We start from the raw sequence: 14,732 nt of genomic DNA on the forward strand, positions 1-14,732 counted from the left end.
TGGATTCCAGCAAATAATGGTTAATATTTGATGATATAATTATGCCTTATTAATGCAATGTTCTTTCTTTTGCAAATTAAATTTTCACAGGAATTCATCACCCATTTCATTTTTATTATTTAGGCCATGAGTATGTCACAGTTGTTTGTTATGTGCTTTCATAACCATTTGATTAATATTAAATGCTTAAAATAAAAAGCCCATTTATAGTTTAGTTATAATGGCCCTACAAAAATATTATGAATACGAGTCAGTATTTATGGCCCACATTAGTTGTTAGTACTACTTTTGATATTTTTAGCGCTGTACAGGACATGCACAGTCCATTGCATATGAAAAATAGTTTAATTTTCAGGAGCTTTGTAATGATCCATAAACTAGAGAGTTTTCTTTGCCATGCTGCACGAACCCTCACCGTCCTCCCATTCCCAAGTCTTTCATCCTGAAGAAGGCAAACTTGAGGGAGGGACCAACCTACCCTATCTGTGTTCATGGAAGAGCAGATGTCCTAAAAGGCATGAACACAGGAGTTGCAAACTTTGAGACTCCCAACAACTAGGCTCCAGTCCACCCAAATGTACAGATCTGGACCACAGCTGGGCAGGAACTGGGGAATTATCTCACAGGTCTGTAAGGCATCTTTCATGCCTGTTAGATGTGGTAATAAACTAAACCTCATATGTTTGACAATCACCCCATATAGAAAAGCTCCTTGTGGCCACTGCAGTGGGTAGCTGCAGTCAGCACCTGCCGCTGTGGGTTTCAGGCTCTGAAGATAAACGGAAAGAACAGTGTCCTCTGCAGCACCAGCAGCAGCATTAGGTTTTCTGCTCCAGTAGCTCAAGCAATTCCAAGTGCTTCAGGTGGATTTTTTTACAGTGCTACAGAGAAGTGCTGTGGTTTCTACTAACAAAAAAAAAAGGACAAAAAATACCCTCCTGAGCACTCCCCCTGCTCTCTGCTAACCCCCTGTGAATCAAGCAATCCCATTCAACATTTTCAGATGGATCAAAACTGCCACAGTCATTATCATGTGTGCAGGATGTTAGTCCTAAACCAGGGACAAAACAAAGGCCTTACTTTCCTTTTGCTACACTGGCTTGGCGTTCTGTCAGCTTTGACAATATCCTTACCGACTTTAAATGTCACTTTATCTCCTACTGGCCACAGCCTCTGTGCACAGAGCGTCTTCTTCTCAGCTTCAGTTATGCTGGAACAGTGGAAGTGGTGGCAGGGATGGGTGTTGTTGTCTGCAGACCCACGTTTCCTGCTGTCATCAGGATGTTTAACAAACCCTGGGATCTGATTTTCCTCCTGGGCTTTTAGGAGACTTGGTAGATTTCTGCCACACACCTCGTGTTCATTTAAAGTGGTGTAAAGTGAGTAAGAAATCTCCCCTTGTCTGTCCTGGTGGCTTCCCATCCGTCTTGCCTCGCTGTGCCTGACTTGAGGAGGTGAACTGTTGCAATGGTGAGTCTGTAAGGCAGCACTATGCTCCTCACCTGTGTGAAGCCAACTAATGGTGCCAGACTTTGGCAAGTTAAACAGTCCTTGTAAATATTCTCTGTTGCAAGCCTGCTCCTCTATTTCTGAAATGCTGCCAGACAGCCATCCTATGTTTGTGGTGGGTAATATCCCCTGCGACTCTGAGTTTGCTAGGCAGAGCAAGCAGACACAACCAGCAGCAAAAGGCTTGTATGTTCCTCCTTGGCTTCTGAAGTGACATTTCAAACAAGCAGAGAAAATGTTCCTGAAGGTATAGAGATTTAAGTACCAGAGGTAAAAGCAGCTGCCTGCACCGCCAGGGCTTGCTCTCAAGAACTCGTCCTGATTTTCATTTTGGTTCCCCAGGCTTCAGAAATGTATTAGACATGGTTTTCCACTGAACTGAAACCTCTCATTTTGGGTGATGTTTAACAAAATATTTTCCTTCTGAGGGTGGTTCAGGAACTTTTGGGCTGTGAGAGGATAGGCAGAGTGTGCATGGGCCCGCATGAGTTGTTTTCACCTCTTCCCTCTCTCAAACTCATGCATGCATACACACTCATGACCTCAGTTTGCAGGGGAGCCAGAACCCTATTTCTAAGTGTTGTTGAAGCCCCTGACAAGAGTGGAGGCCCTTTCTGCTACCAGAACTGTGCTTTGTTTCCTTCCAGCGCCACCTTCCCTCTAGGGAAGTAGTAGATGAGCAGGGCCCGGACCCTCCACCGGGGGCTGGCAGCTGTGCCTGGGCTGGCAGGGCAGTGGTACCTGGAAGGGGATTTGTGTCCCCCAGCCCCCCATGCCACCTGACACTCATTGGGCTGCCACTTTCCATTAGGGGCTGAGCACTTCACGTTTATCAGCCACCTTCATAAAACAGGCTGGGGAGATGGTATCAGAGTGGGAAGCTTGATTAATTTGGTTTGAAGGTAACAGCTGCCGTGCAAAATAGATGGCTATCTGCCCCTTGGGTCCCACCTTGTATCTCTGCTAACTTGAAAGGGAAGCAGCCATCCCCAATTGGAAACACTGCTTTCCTTCAGCTGTTGGGCTTCAGAATCTTTGGAAGGGGGTAGAGCTCTGATATGGAAAGAAGCAGCAAGAGCGTGAGCAACAACTGAATTATACTGTTAAAAATACTCAGTCCTTTGAACAGACTGAAAAAAAAATAACTGTTTCTTAGAGGCTATGAAGAAAGATGCAGCCACATTATCAGCTAGGGCTAAACAGTGCACTGTACAATGGCAAGGGGGGGATGAAGCCCATTAAGTCACTTTGCCCTGTGTCATTCCTAAAGCGCAGAGCCCAGCCATTTCCGGAGCCTCTGCCATGTGGGGCTCTGCATCAGCCAGGGCCATCAGGCTGCCTCCTGCAAGCTCTGTTTGTTTCTGGAAACTGAAATACCTCAGCTTCCAAATCATGACAGGAGAAGGTGCTTTACTTGGGTTGAAATTGGAGCCAAAATCTATCCCTGGCAATGACTTGAAGGTCACGCACCAGTAAAGAGTTCCTACCCCATCGGTATGTGCTGTTAGACAGATGCTGCTGTTGCTCTTTCTCTGACAGTGACAGATTTTAGGCTTAGCATGTCACCCTTTCATGGGTGTGTTTGTTTTCTCCCCAAGCCTGCATTGCCTTCCTAATCCTTAACCCCAACTCAAGTTTCATCCACTTGTGTCCTTCCCAAAAGGATGCAATTAGGCACAGCGAGTGCAGATCTTTACAGTAACAGCCAACTCCTTCCTGCCTGCAGACTTCACAGCAATGAGATAGCAATGTGACTTTTCAAGCATGCCCTGCATAGCCGCTGGTCTTGGAAAGGTGACCCCAAGGTGAGCAGAACAGTTCATACACAGCCCCTCTGCCCATTACAGGAGGCTGGGGACAGCCTAGAGGACTCAGAAGTGAAGGCTGGTTAGTTATCCCCTGAGATGTGCCTGTGGATATATGCCCCATTGCTGTCCTTTCCCAGCTGGTGGGACACAGCACCATGTGCTAGCCTCTGGCTCCCTTCCTTAGGTACACTGCAGAGGTCTTTTACAGGGCAAATGTCTGGGTCTTCACACTCTTTGGAGAGGTTCAGGCTCCCGCAACAGAGGTAATACATTACCAAATCCAGCCATTCCCTGTTGCTCTTATCTGGACTAAGACTCCCACCATGCAGAATAGAGGGGAATGAAGCTCTGAAAGGGCTGCCTTGCTAGCCCGCACCACCACTCTAGTGTCTCTCCATCTCAAGAGGATGATTTTTTTTAAGGCTGCTCTCTGTGGGTGTTTGTCATATAAGGAGACATCAGTGAGAAACACAGCAAGCTGAGGGTTATGAATGGTGGCCATGGGATGGGCAAGTCAGGCAGGGATAAATTGGGACTGGGGAAAGAGGAGCCTCATGCACTACTGATCCCCATGGACAGAGATGGATTAGAGCAAACAGTTGCTTGTATTTATAACCTTCCCAACACCCTGCTGTGCCCGAAGCAGAGGAGCGAGGAAGGATCACAAGACCCTCACTGGCCGGGGCTTGGGAAAGGAAGTCTCTGAAATGTGAACGCTGGACATCCCCCCTGGGGTCAAGATTTTCCATGGTGTCACTCCTGCTGTCACTCGCAAGGATAGCACTCTGGTGAGCTGATCCTCACTCCCCTGCCCGCAGGAGACCTTTTTGGGAGCCCAGAGAGACAACCTAAAGGGAGACAGGGAAAAGGCTGCTCCTCTGGTCCCTGCCTCTCACCCCCTGCTGCTTCCAAGGGCTGGTGGAGCTAATTGATTTATTATGAGTACAGTCCTTTTCAGTGTGTTTATGTTTACTTTTAGGAGATAGAGATGGTACAGATGGCTAATTTGTTTGTTCGGTATTGTTCTTTCTAGCTGCCTAGAGCTGTTTTTGTACTTCTGTATTTGTCATGGTTACTGCATACTCAAAATCTCAAGTGCCTCTTTTCCTGTGCAGTGGAAACCTTACTGTGTATCAGCTGAAAAATCAGAACTGTTTGGGAGGATTCTCTCTTTCACCCCTTTGTCTGGTGCTACCACCCATTGCTTTTGTTTAGGTGGGGAGCTCTGGGAGGCCGAAAGCCAGCTCCAGCACAGAGGTTTCCCAGAACACACAGAAAGCATGGACAATGCTCTTTCCACTGGCTCTGAGAGCCTGCAGAATGGGTCAACTTCCCTGCAGGTTAGGGAGGGACATGGACAGGGACAATAATGCTGCTGGTGAGAAAAATGGTGGTGGTGGGGAGGGAAGCAGCTGAATTTGATCACACAGCATTGCTGCTCACTTGCTGCTGGTGGGAAGAGCAAGCTCACTGATTAGCATTCCCAAGAATACAATTAGGGGACAAGGCTATTTTCAGCGGTGTCCCCCCTCATGGCTTGTAAAGACACGAGCGCAAAGAAGCCTGGAGTAGGCGCTTCCTCCACCGCAGGCACTGGATGGCTTATATTAGCACAGTGCTCTAAATCCCCTGTAAGTCCTCCCAGAAAGGGAGAGTAAATATAGTTCGTCAAACAGTTATCTTTAGCACACAGTCTCGTCTGCCAGCATGGATCTTTCTGCGTGACCTCTTGCTAAGTCAGGGCAGTTTCTTCTTGCTTCCTTACTCCTGCCTGCAATGCCATGCCCTGAGGGGAGCCAGGGCTCCCTGGGGCTGGGAGGAGAGACCACTTCTGTTCCCCTCACTGACCTGCCTCTGTACGGACACAGCTGGGTTATTGACCTTTAGGCCCAGTTTTTCCTATCTGTTTTGAAAGTAAAAAAATATGAGATGGAAGTTCACACAGAAGGATGGTGAAGCTGGTTACCCACCAGCTGCCCTGTGAGCTGGAGCATCGCAGGTCAAATCCCCTGCCCTGTTTCACAGCCAGTCTTCATGCACATCGCAGCAGGCAGTGACATGCCTCCACACAAAATTCTGCATGTCCAATCCACTAATTTTCACACACATAATTTCCTTTCAATTTTTTTATCTCAGCAGTCTCATCCCTTCAGGAAACTGCCACAGGAGAGGGAATGGTGTAACACAAAGCTCAGAAACTCCAATGTAATGAAATGCGGAAGATTTAGAGAGTTAATGGCCCCAGCTGCTACTGTAGCCTTTACTCTCCTGCCTGCACTTGATTGGAGAGGCATCATGTTGCAGCTCCTTCCCCTGTGCCACTCTAGCATGGCTAGGGAACTCTCCAGAACAAGAACAACACAGCTTCAGTGCTGCCTGCCAGCCAGGGAAACCGAACCATGCTCTTTTGTCAGGAGGGCCCCTGCTTCCTCCTGAGCTACTGAGCAGACCTCTTCCACACTCACAGAGGCCAGAACAGAACAGGAGCTGCCTCCATCATTTTTCTGCAGATGATGGCATCCAACAAACCTCCCTCTGTTGGCAATAACAGAGGGTAGCTCTGTGAGATGGGTATCTGTAAGAAATCTACCCACTGCCAGGTAGCTATAGCCAAAGGAAAGCCAGACAGCTGCATGCCAGATAAATGGCATACAACAGCACATATTCTGTGGCCAAATCAATGCAGAGGCACCATCACCATTCCCTGCAACATGGGTTGCATGAGGGGCTCCAATCCATGCACTTTTTTCTCTGTTGGCATCACCTCCATCTTATTGTCCTCTATTAACTTTGAGCGAGTGAGGAAGGAAGATCAGGCAGGAGTTCATGCATTCAAGGGCTGCCACTCACCTCCCTGCTGGCAGGATGTTTCTCAGCCCTCCTTTCTCTGACAAGGCCTTTTCTAGGGACAACAAGATGCCTTCTATTGCTCTCCTGATGGAAGCAGCATCATACCCTTGCAAATCTCCCCAGCCCAGTTCATGCTGAAACGCTCTGCCTTGGCTCTGTGCTGCTGTTAGACGCTTCCCCACCTCTCCACCATGAGGAAAAGAGATGAAGACCAGCCACAAGGCCCCTTCATTCTGCGCAGTTCAAACTCCAGCCAGCCATGTCTTGGTGGCCAGCCTTATTCCCAAGCGATTTCCCCACAGTCATGCTATGTTAACATTTCCTGAGTGAGGTGCAAAGACACACGTGCAGCACAGACATCACTTAGGGAGCATACCCATTAATTCGAATGAATTACTGCTTCAGCTTAGTTCTCAGGCTTACTCTTTTGATTTCCTCAACTTTGAAGCAATTCCATTACACCTTCCATGTCCCTGACCCAGTTACACTGGCTTCGATTACCACCTCTGCCAGCTCCTCAGTGGGCTTGGAGGTTACAGAGTGCACCCCACTGCCAGAGTCCAGCCACCTCCACGACCATCCCAACATAGTTTGCATGCCAGGACTCACAAAGCTCTTTCCCATTAGGACACTGCTAAAGAGACAGCAGCAGTAATAAATGGTTTCAAGAAACTCTCCCAACCCTTCCCATTTATTATAAACCAGTGAGATGCCAGTACCAATGAGCAAGTCTTGAAATACATGTGAGATTCTGCTTGGAAACATGATGTTTTTCTCTTGTTATTCTGGAATAAGGATTGTATTTCCAAGGCAAATTAACTTGAAACACGTTACTAAAGTTAGTTCAAATTGTGAATTTGCCAATCAAGTTTGCACTGACAACAAAAAGCCCTTCCCATTACTTCAAGAGAAGAAATACTGTGGAGAAAAGGCAGACTGGTGGGTAAGTAACAGCTTCAAGTCCTTTACCTCTACAGCTCTGTGCTTCCTTCTAGTTTATTCTGAAAAGCAGCCAGGAGATGCCCTGCATGGAGCCAGGAGCCCTGCAATGCTGATGACAGGAACCAGCATTTGATTTTACTCACTGGCCACCCTCTGCCCCTTTCCTTCCCAGTTTTTCTAAAGACATGCTTGTGGAAAAGTTATTCTGCTCAGGCCCAGACTGCTCCTTTGCCTTATCTGCACATACAAAGTACCCTGAAAGAACCAACATTTCTTCTGAATTATTTATAGTATATGGAGATGATAATAACATAAAAATCTGCTATGATTTAATTAATTGTGAACATGTAATAAGGTAATGCTAGCAATACATTTAACTGGAAAAACCTATTTATAATGAAATGATTTCTTATAAATAATTAGAGCAAAACTGTGTGTTGGAACTCATCATTTACATTTAGGGCCTGATTCTTCCTCCACTGACTTTACCTACAGGACACCTCCATGGAGCCTGTCAAGTCAACGACAGAGCTGTTGGCAGGATGGGATCTAGTTTAAGATTAGAAGGAGAACATATTGCAAAAGAAAAAAGTTATTTTTTCTGGTTTGCATTTGTTTGGTTTTTTTTTAAACAAAGGGTCAGCAATTCAGTTCCTAAATGATGAGCTTTGCTTTTTGCCTGGAGAATAAATTCACCTTATTTTGCCTTTCTAAGCCTCATTTTAAAAGCAAATGAAACCCAGATGGCACTAACTCTGTTTCACAAGTATTGCTTACCATTTGCCTAAACCACTCTTGCCTGACTGTACAACAGCTCCTGCCAATGCAGACCCTAACTGATACGTTTGGGGGTACCATGATAAAAGCCAAAGTTTGGTTTCTGAGATGCGATGGGAGGAGGGCACTGTAAAGAGTGTACCATGTACCATCTGAGCAAGAGGGATTAAATGCAGACTGCTGTTACCAGCCTGTCCCTTGTGCTAGCTGGGGCCTTAGCTCAAGGGTGTGATGAGAAATCAGACCAGCTAGCTTCCAGCTCCCACAGTCAACAGGCAGAAACAAGGATGGATGGCACCTAATTTAGCTTTTCTTTTTTTTTTTTAAGTAGATGGTCTCACTGCAGTCTTTTATCTCTGCTTTGAAATCAGGCTGGTTTTTAACTCTAGTCAGGTGCAAACTGCTTCACAGAAGCAATACTGGGTTTTGGCTGTAAGCAGTAAACAGAAAGGATACTTCATTACTGTCACCTTCTTGGAAAGGAACAAAGTGAAAGATGAACAGATCTTGCAGTCCTGCTTTCACTGACCTAAGTCAGTGCTTAGGAGAGGAACTCAAGGCAAGCTGGAAAACATACATTTCACTCAGAGTCCCAGGCTGATTCCACCTGCAATAAACCTCAAATGCAGCCAGTACCTCTCTTTTTGCCTTTTGTTTTTCTCAGGCGGAAGAAGTCTGCAGTGGAGCAGCACTGGTACCTCTTCCTACAAATGAAGCGCTGCTTTGGCTTTTGGAGGGGTTTGTATGTTCGTATGCAGGACCTGAAAACCTGTAATGAAATTAGGGTCAGTAAAGGAGAAGAAAGCCATCTGCCAACAGAATTAGCCACATGCATCGCCTTTTATAGGCCAAACGTAGCCCATAAACAGACAGTGCCACAGCACCTCTTTGGAGCTGCTCAGGAGAAGCTTAAATGAGCCTTGAGGTCTCCTGCAGTGAGAAGGGCGAGTATGGCCAAAACCCAGCCTCTCAGACAGGCACCTCTCCAGCCTGGGAAGGTTCCTCCTTGAGGTTCCACCTCAAGGAAAAGGGTGGCTCAGGGAGGTGAGGAGAGGCCAGCAGGGCAGGTAGCCCTTTCCTTCTGCAGCCAGGGAGCAGCTAAAAAGGGAGCCCGGAAGCTTGCCTACGCAAACCACATTTATTGGTGTCGCTCCAGTGCTTCGTGGACTGTTATCCATCAAAAGCAGCACTGAAATTGGCACTCTTCACAGAAAAGGAAGGGATCCACCCCAAAACACTAGATGTCAGGAAACTCTTGTGTCACAGGATGAAGAAACACATGCTGCTGCTGCAGTTCAGAATGTTCCTGCTCAGAAGATAACCAGGCCAGGCTCCTGGTCTGCGCCTTTGTCCAGCACCAGGACCACACAAATCCTGCAGAGCCCTTGCTGCATGTCCTCCCCAGGGGTGACTGAAGGCCAAATGATTAACTATCCAGCACAAACTGCCATTCCCAGGAAGTGTCACTACCTGGAAAGCCTCGCTGTTAAGAGGCAGATTTCAGGAAATAACCAACTTGTGGAGGGGAGGAGCAGAAGTCAGACCTCCACCTTTGCAAGTTAATTTTAACATGGTCAGACAAAGAGGTTCGGGCAAAAAGCCACAGTAACCCAAAGAAGAAGAACCAGTGTGGTGAAATAGGCCCCTGGATTACAAAAATATTAATAGGGGATATGAGGTAGCCGATTCAGTTACGGGCACAGGTTATTTTCCTCTCCAAAGAAAAGCAGAGGGCTTAACACAAATAGAAGGGCTCTTACAATATGAAAGTAATCATCAAAATAGCCTTTTAAAAGCATAGCTAAAATCTTTGCTTCCTGCTGTTTATCATCGTTTGTTTCCTCCGGGAATGCCAGAAGGCACAGGTAAGATGTCGAAGCAGAAATTTTGAACTAATTAAGAGTCCCTGGAATGACAAGTTGAAGTCCCAGTGGGGCCTATCCAGCCCCCTTCTTCCCAGGTACAGGGAAAACGATGCTGAGCACCACTACTGCATGAAGTGCATTGTTGCCCAGAGTTAATAGAGATAGCATAGTACTTTCTACAAGGAACAAAACACCTTCCTTCTGTAACTTCTGAAGGGGACATTGCCCTAACTGTATTCTCATAGGGAAAATGGGTTGAACCCTCTTCAGTCACCACCACCAAATCGTAAGGAACTTAGTAGTTGGAGGTTTTTTTAATTATTACAATATGAATAGGTCTGAAAGTGTGATGGAGAAAAGTGCTGCTTATGCTGGTTTGGCTTCATTGCAATGCATGAAGTAGGATCTACAAAGGCATGAGTCAGTGTGCCAGAGCTGATTTGTTTCCTGATTTTTGTGAAGTGAAAAAAGGTGATGTTCAGCTTACCCTAATTTTTTGAGCTTTCTATCAGCTGAGGGGTGATGCATCTTAAAAGTGAAAACTATTTGTTCCTAGTGCTTAGCAGCAGCTGAATTAAGAAAAAAAAAAAGACTTGAAAATAGTCTGGACAAAATGAAACGTCTTATTCCGTTATGCAGTTTCTGCCTAGTATCTGTAAGTCCTCTTAAAACTGGACAGTTGGAGAATATGACACCCCTACAAAAAAGAGTTGGAGAAAACCTGGATTTCTGGTGGAAAATAAAAATAAGGGAATTTATGCGGAAAAAAAAATCAGGCCTCCTTCGCCTCATAAAGATGCAAAAAGAAGAAAAAAACCCAAAACAACAAAAACCCACAGAAGGGAGAAGGTGAAAGCTCAGCTTGCCTTCTTGTGCTTGCTTTCTTGTGCCCCTGGCCAAGCAGGTGGTAGCATGAGGCCCCCATCCGCAGCCCAGTGCCTGCCCGCTTCCCAGCCTGGCACTGTGGGAACGGGAGGAGTTGTCTCCTGCTGCAAGGAAGCGACCTGGTGAACCAATAACCCCTTTCATGTCTGTTTACTCATCTTCTGTTTGTTTTCAAATGGTGGCCAGAAAAAAGAAAAAAAAAAGGGAAAAAGAAAGCACGGAACAACGTAACATCTCTGGGATGGGGGGGAGGGGTAATAAGTGTTTTGTAGTAGAAAAAGGTAAAACAAAATGCATACTTGGTATTTTTGCAGCAAAAAGTGGATGCCCTCCTTCCCAGAGGCAATGGCTGAAGTCTCCCTGAAAATCAGAGGCTTCCCAGGGTTTGCCAGGGAAGCCACAACCCTCCACAGACGGGTGTACCCTGCTGCCCTGCCATAAACCCCTGGGCACCCAGGGGCTGGGGACCACTGGGCCAAGTGGTGGCAAGTTAGAGAAGGGGACCCCAAGGTGAGGGCATGGACAGGCACTGCATGGAGTTTGGAGCTAATAAGCAGGAATGCTTCTTGCGATGTTTGACAAGTCAAAGGCAATGGGAGGAAGGAACTACAGCAGGAAGCTTTCATAAACTTTCCTGGCTTCTCCATGAGTTTATTTTATAGGGAACTTTCACCAGATGCAACATTTGGGGGTTTAGCACGCATTTGGGGTTTTAGCATGCATTTGGGGTTTTAGCATGCATTTGGGGTCTTAGTGTGCTATCCCATTCTCTACAAAACTGGCTTTTGAGTCACAGAAGGAAAAGCAAAGTAGGTGGTGCATAAAAATAACTGCAGATTTGTTACAGTCAGTACACCTATGTCAACCAAGCAAGATAGCTGTATCGACACTAACATGCACTTGGGAGATTTCTATGGGAGATTTGTGCACTTCCTCTAGGAAGACAGGCTGAGAGAGCTGGGGCTTGTTCAGCCTGGAGAAGGCTCAGGGGAGACCTTAGAGCAGCTTTCCAGTACCTAAAGGTAAGAGAGCCAGAGAGGGACGGACATTTTACAAGGTCATGCAGTGACAGGTCAAAGCGGAATGGTTTTAAACTGAAAAAGGGGAGATTTACATTAAACATTAAGAAAAAGTTCTTCCCTGTGAGGGTGGTGAGGCCCTGGCACAGGTTGCCCAGAGAAGCTGTGGCTGCCCCATCCCTGGCAGTGTTCAAGGCCAGGCTGGACAGGGCTTGGAGCAACCTGGTCTAGTGGAAGGTGTCCCTGCCTGTGGCAGGGGGCTGGAACTGGATGAGTTTTAAGGTCCCTCCCAGCCCAACCCATTCTGTGATTCTTTCCCAGAAGGAAGTTTTCAGAAGGGTTCAGCCTTTCAAGGAGCTTTGTGATTCAAAGTTTGAATTTTGAGCACTCAGTGCTCAAAGCCCATGGCCTGCTCCAGAGGCTGCCCCATGGCAGTGAAAGAGTTACCTCCAGAAGCAGCCCCGGGTGATAAAAGCGGATAAGCAGGAACTCCATTCATGTGCTGGGAGCACTGCCTGACCTCGGGCTATGTCAGAGGAAAGGCTGCCCAGCTTCTGGGAACAAAGGGCAAGGGAAGGAGGGTGACTCAGGGGTCCTGCTGGTCTACATGGGATACCGGGGAGGGTGGATGGGCCATCCCATGGCCACTGCAGCACAGCCACAACTGAAAGCGAATCCACACACTGGCCAGGCCCACCTTCTGTTTTAACAGGGGAAAAGAAGTTTTCTGGGTAGTTTTTGTTGGTTTACGTGTTTCATTACATCTGGGAGCAGACCTGAAGGTGTAGTTTGCACTGGGCTGGCCTGCGGTGCATTAACAAACAGGAGTCCACTTGGGGAAAGGTGTCTGAGGTATTTTTTTTACTTATGTTTCAAAAGCCACAGCTGGAGCCACCTAAATGCAAATGCTTGAGGAGGAGAAACATGAAATGCTGAGGGATGGGCCTTTTCAAGCCTAATTATTAGACACCATCTACCTGTAGCCCTGCTGCGGTGAAGCATGTGCTGAAGTGTTAGGAGCCAGGGCTAGCAATGTCTCAATTCAGGAAGAGCTCAGCTACTCCTCCTGCCATCAATTTCCACACGGTCCTGCCTGAGGAGGGGCTGGGGATGCTGCTGTGCCGTAACATCCTGCACACCACACTGGATGTCCCATGCCACTTCGGGGGCAAATTAGACAAGAAGAGTGGGTGCAAATGGCAGGGGATGGCAGCCATCAGCCCAAGAGGGTGAGCAGGTGGCTAAGCATCCCCGGATCAGCGTTCCATCCCACCGAGATGCGGCTGCAAACAGGACGGATGAGCAGGGCTTGGCCCAGGAGCAGAAGGAAAGGATCCAGGGGCTCTGTTGACATAATAAGCCACTAGAGAGCACTCTCAAATGTATTTATATCCTTTGCCTAAGTGCTGGTTCACAAAAACACGCGGTTGCCATGGCCTGGTTTACAGCACATCTAAAAAGAGAGCTCCCAAACATACCAGGTTTTCTCAGGCCATCACAAAGGCCGTCACAGCTTCCCTTGCGCAGCACCTTTCCCAGCCCCTGGGACCTGGGCAAGGGGCAGCACCCGTGAGCCCCATGTACCCCTTCTTACCCCTCATTGTTACCTGTTTACAAGTAAGTGTCAGAAACAGCATTAAAAAAGTGGTGGGAAAAAATATTGCCCTTTGGCAACTATAGCTTTTTCAAGTTTCCTTTTTTTACACCAAAAAAAAAAAAAAAAGTGCAAGAAATATTTAAATCTCTTAGTTTTCCTTACACTCAGTGCCAGAAGGAAAAAAAGATAATGTGAAAATGGCAACAGGTTAGTTCAGTGGCTATCAACACAAGCACCATGCAGGTGATCTGCCATGAAAAAACGGCTTTGGAAAAAGGAACAGTAATCACACGTTCTTCATTAAAACACTTTTAATACTACACAAATTACAGTATCACCTTTTAAAAAGTTTAAAAAGGAGTATTAACAGTAGCACTGTTGCAGCTAAAGCACTTCAAAATAATAATGATTAAAAAGAGAAAAACAAAACAGAAAAAAGCTTGTAGCCCAGGAATTAATAAACTGGTATAAAGGGAGAATCCACTGGAGCATTATTGTAATTGAGTAAAGCAACCAAAAAGAAAAAAAGCAACCTCGAATGTGAGAGAAATGAGCTATGTATGAACACCCTCAGTTTTCATTTTGCTTTTTTTTTTTGGTTTCCTTTTGCAGTTCACAAGCTTTATGGCGCAGATTAGACTTAGTCAGGGTCTGGAGGCTGAACATCAGCTGACAGAGCATAGCCACCACAAGCCATTTCTTTTCCAGCTACGTGTCTCCCAGGCCACCGCCTGGCATCACCGGCCAGGAAGTTTCCATCCTCTCCAGGAGTCACAGAGCTGCAGAAGCAGAAGCAGGGAAGCCAGGGGGGAGAAGGAAGGTTCACTTCCTCATGGGCCTCTCTGCCCAGTCACACCAAGGTGTGTTTTTGGCCCCCAAACAAGGATATGCTTTGTCAGGAGCAGGTCTCACCCTTGGCAGGCTCAGAGCTGGGCTACCTGATAACACAAAATGGGGTGTGGGGGGGACTTTTTAGGAAGGCTTTGGGATTTTGATTTTGCGTCTCTTTGTAAGAGTAGGGATAAAACCTTAATCAAAAACATGAACTTCATCCCATGGGAGGTATTATGCCAAGCAACTTTGAAGAACTTTTTACCATCTATCAGCTCAAAATCCTTTTTTTTTTTTTTTTAATAAAGTGCCTAAATACACATTTACACAGATCATAGTGGTTCCAAAGAATCCTTTACAGTTGTTTTTTATATATATAGGTATATATATAGATATATATATATAATGTGCGTTTTCTTCAAATTGGCTAAATGTGTTTACATAAGACACCAATCTTGACTATAGGTATAAGTTTTAAAGCGTAATATTGACTCAATGAATTTGTTTATCATGCAAGTCTTATCTAATATTACATTGACCTGTAATATGGAACACAATGTAGTGGGTGTGCTCATTAAACACTTCATAAAAAAATCACTGAGCATGTGCAATTCTGATCTTCAAATGCTAAATGACCATTTCTTTAAAA

The sequence above is a fragment of the Pezoporus wallicus genome, unplaced genomic scaffold, assembly GCF_028554395.1.
Source record: "Pezoporus wallicus isolate ANWC-B61680 ecotype Strahan unplaced genomic scaffold, APGP_CSIRO_Pwel_v1 scaffold_6362, whole genome shotgun sequence".
NCBI lineage: Eukaryota > Metazoa > Chordata > Aves > Psittaciformes > Psittacidae > Pezoporus > Pezoporus wallicus.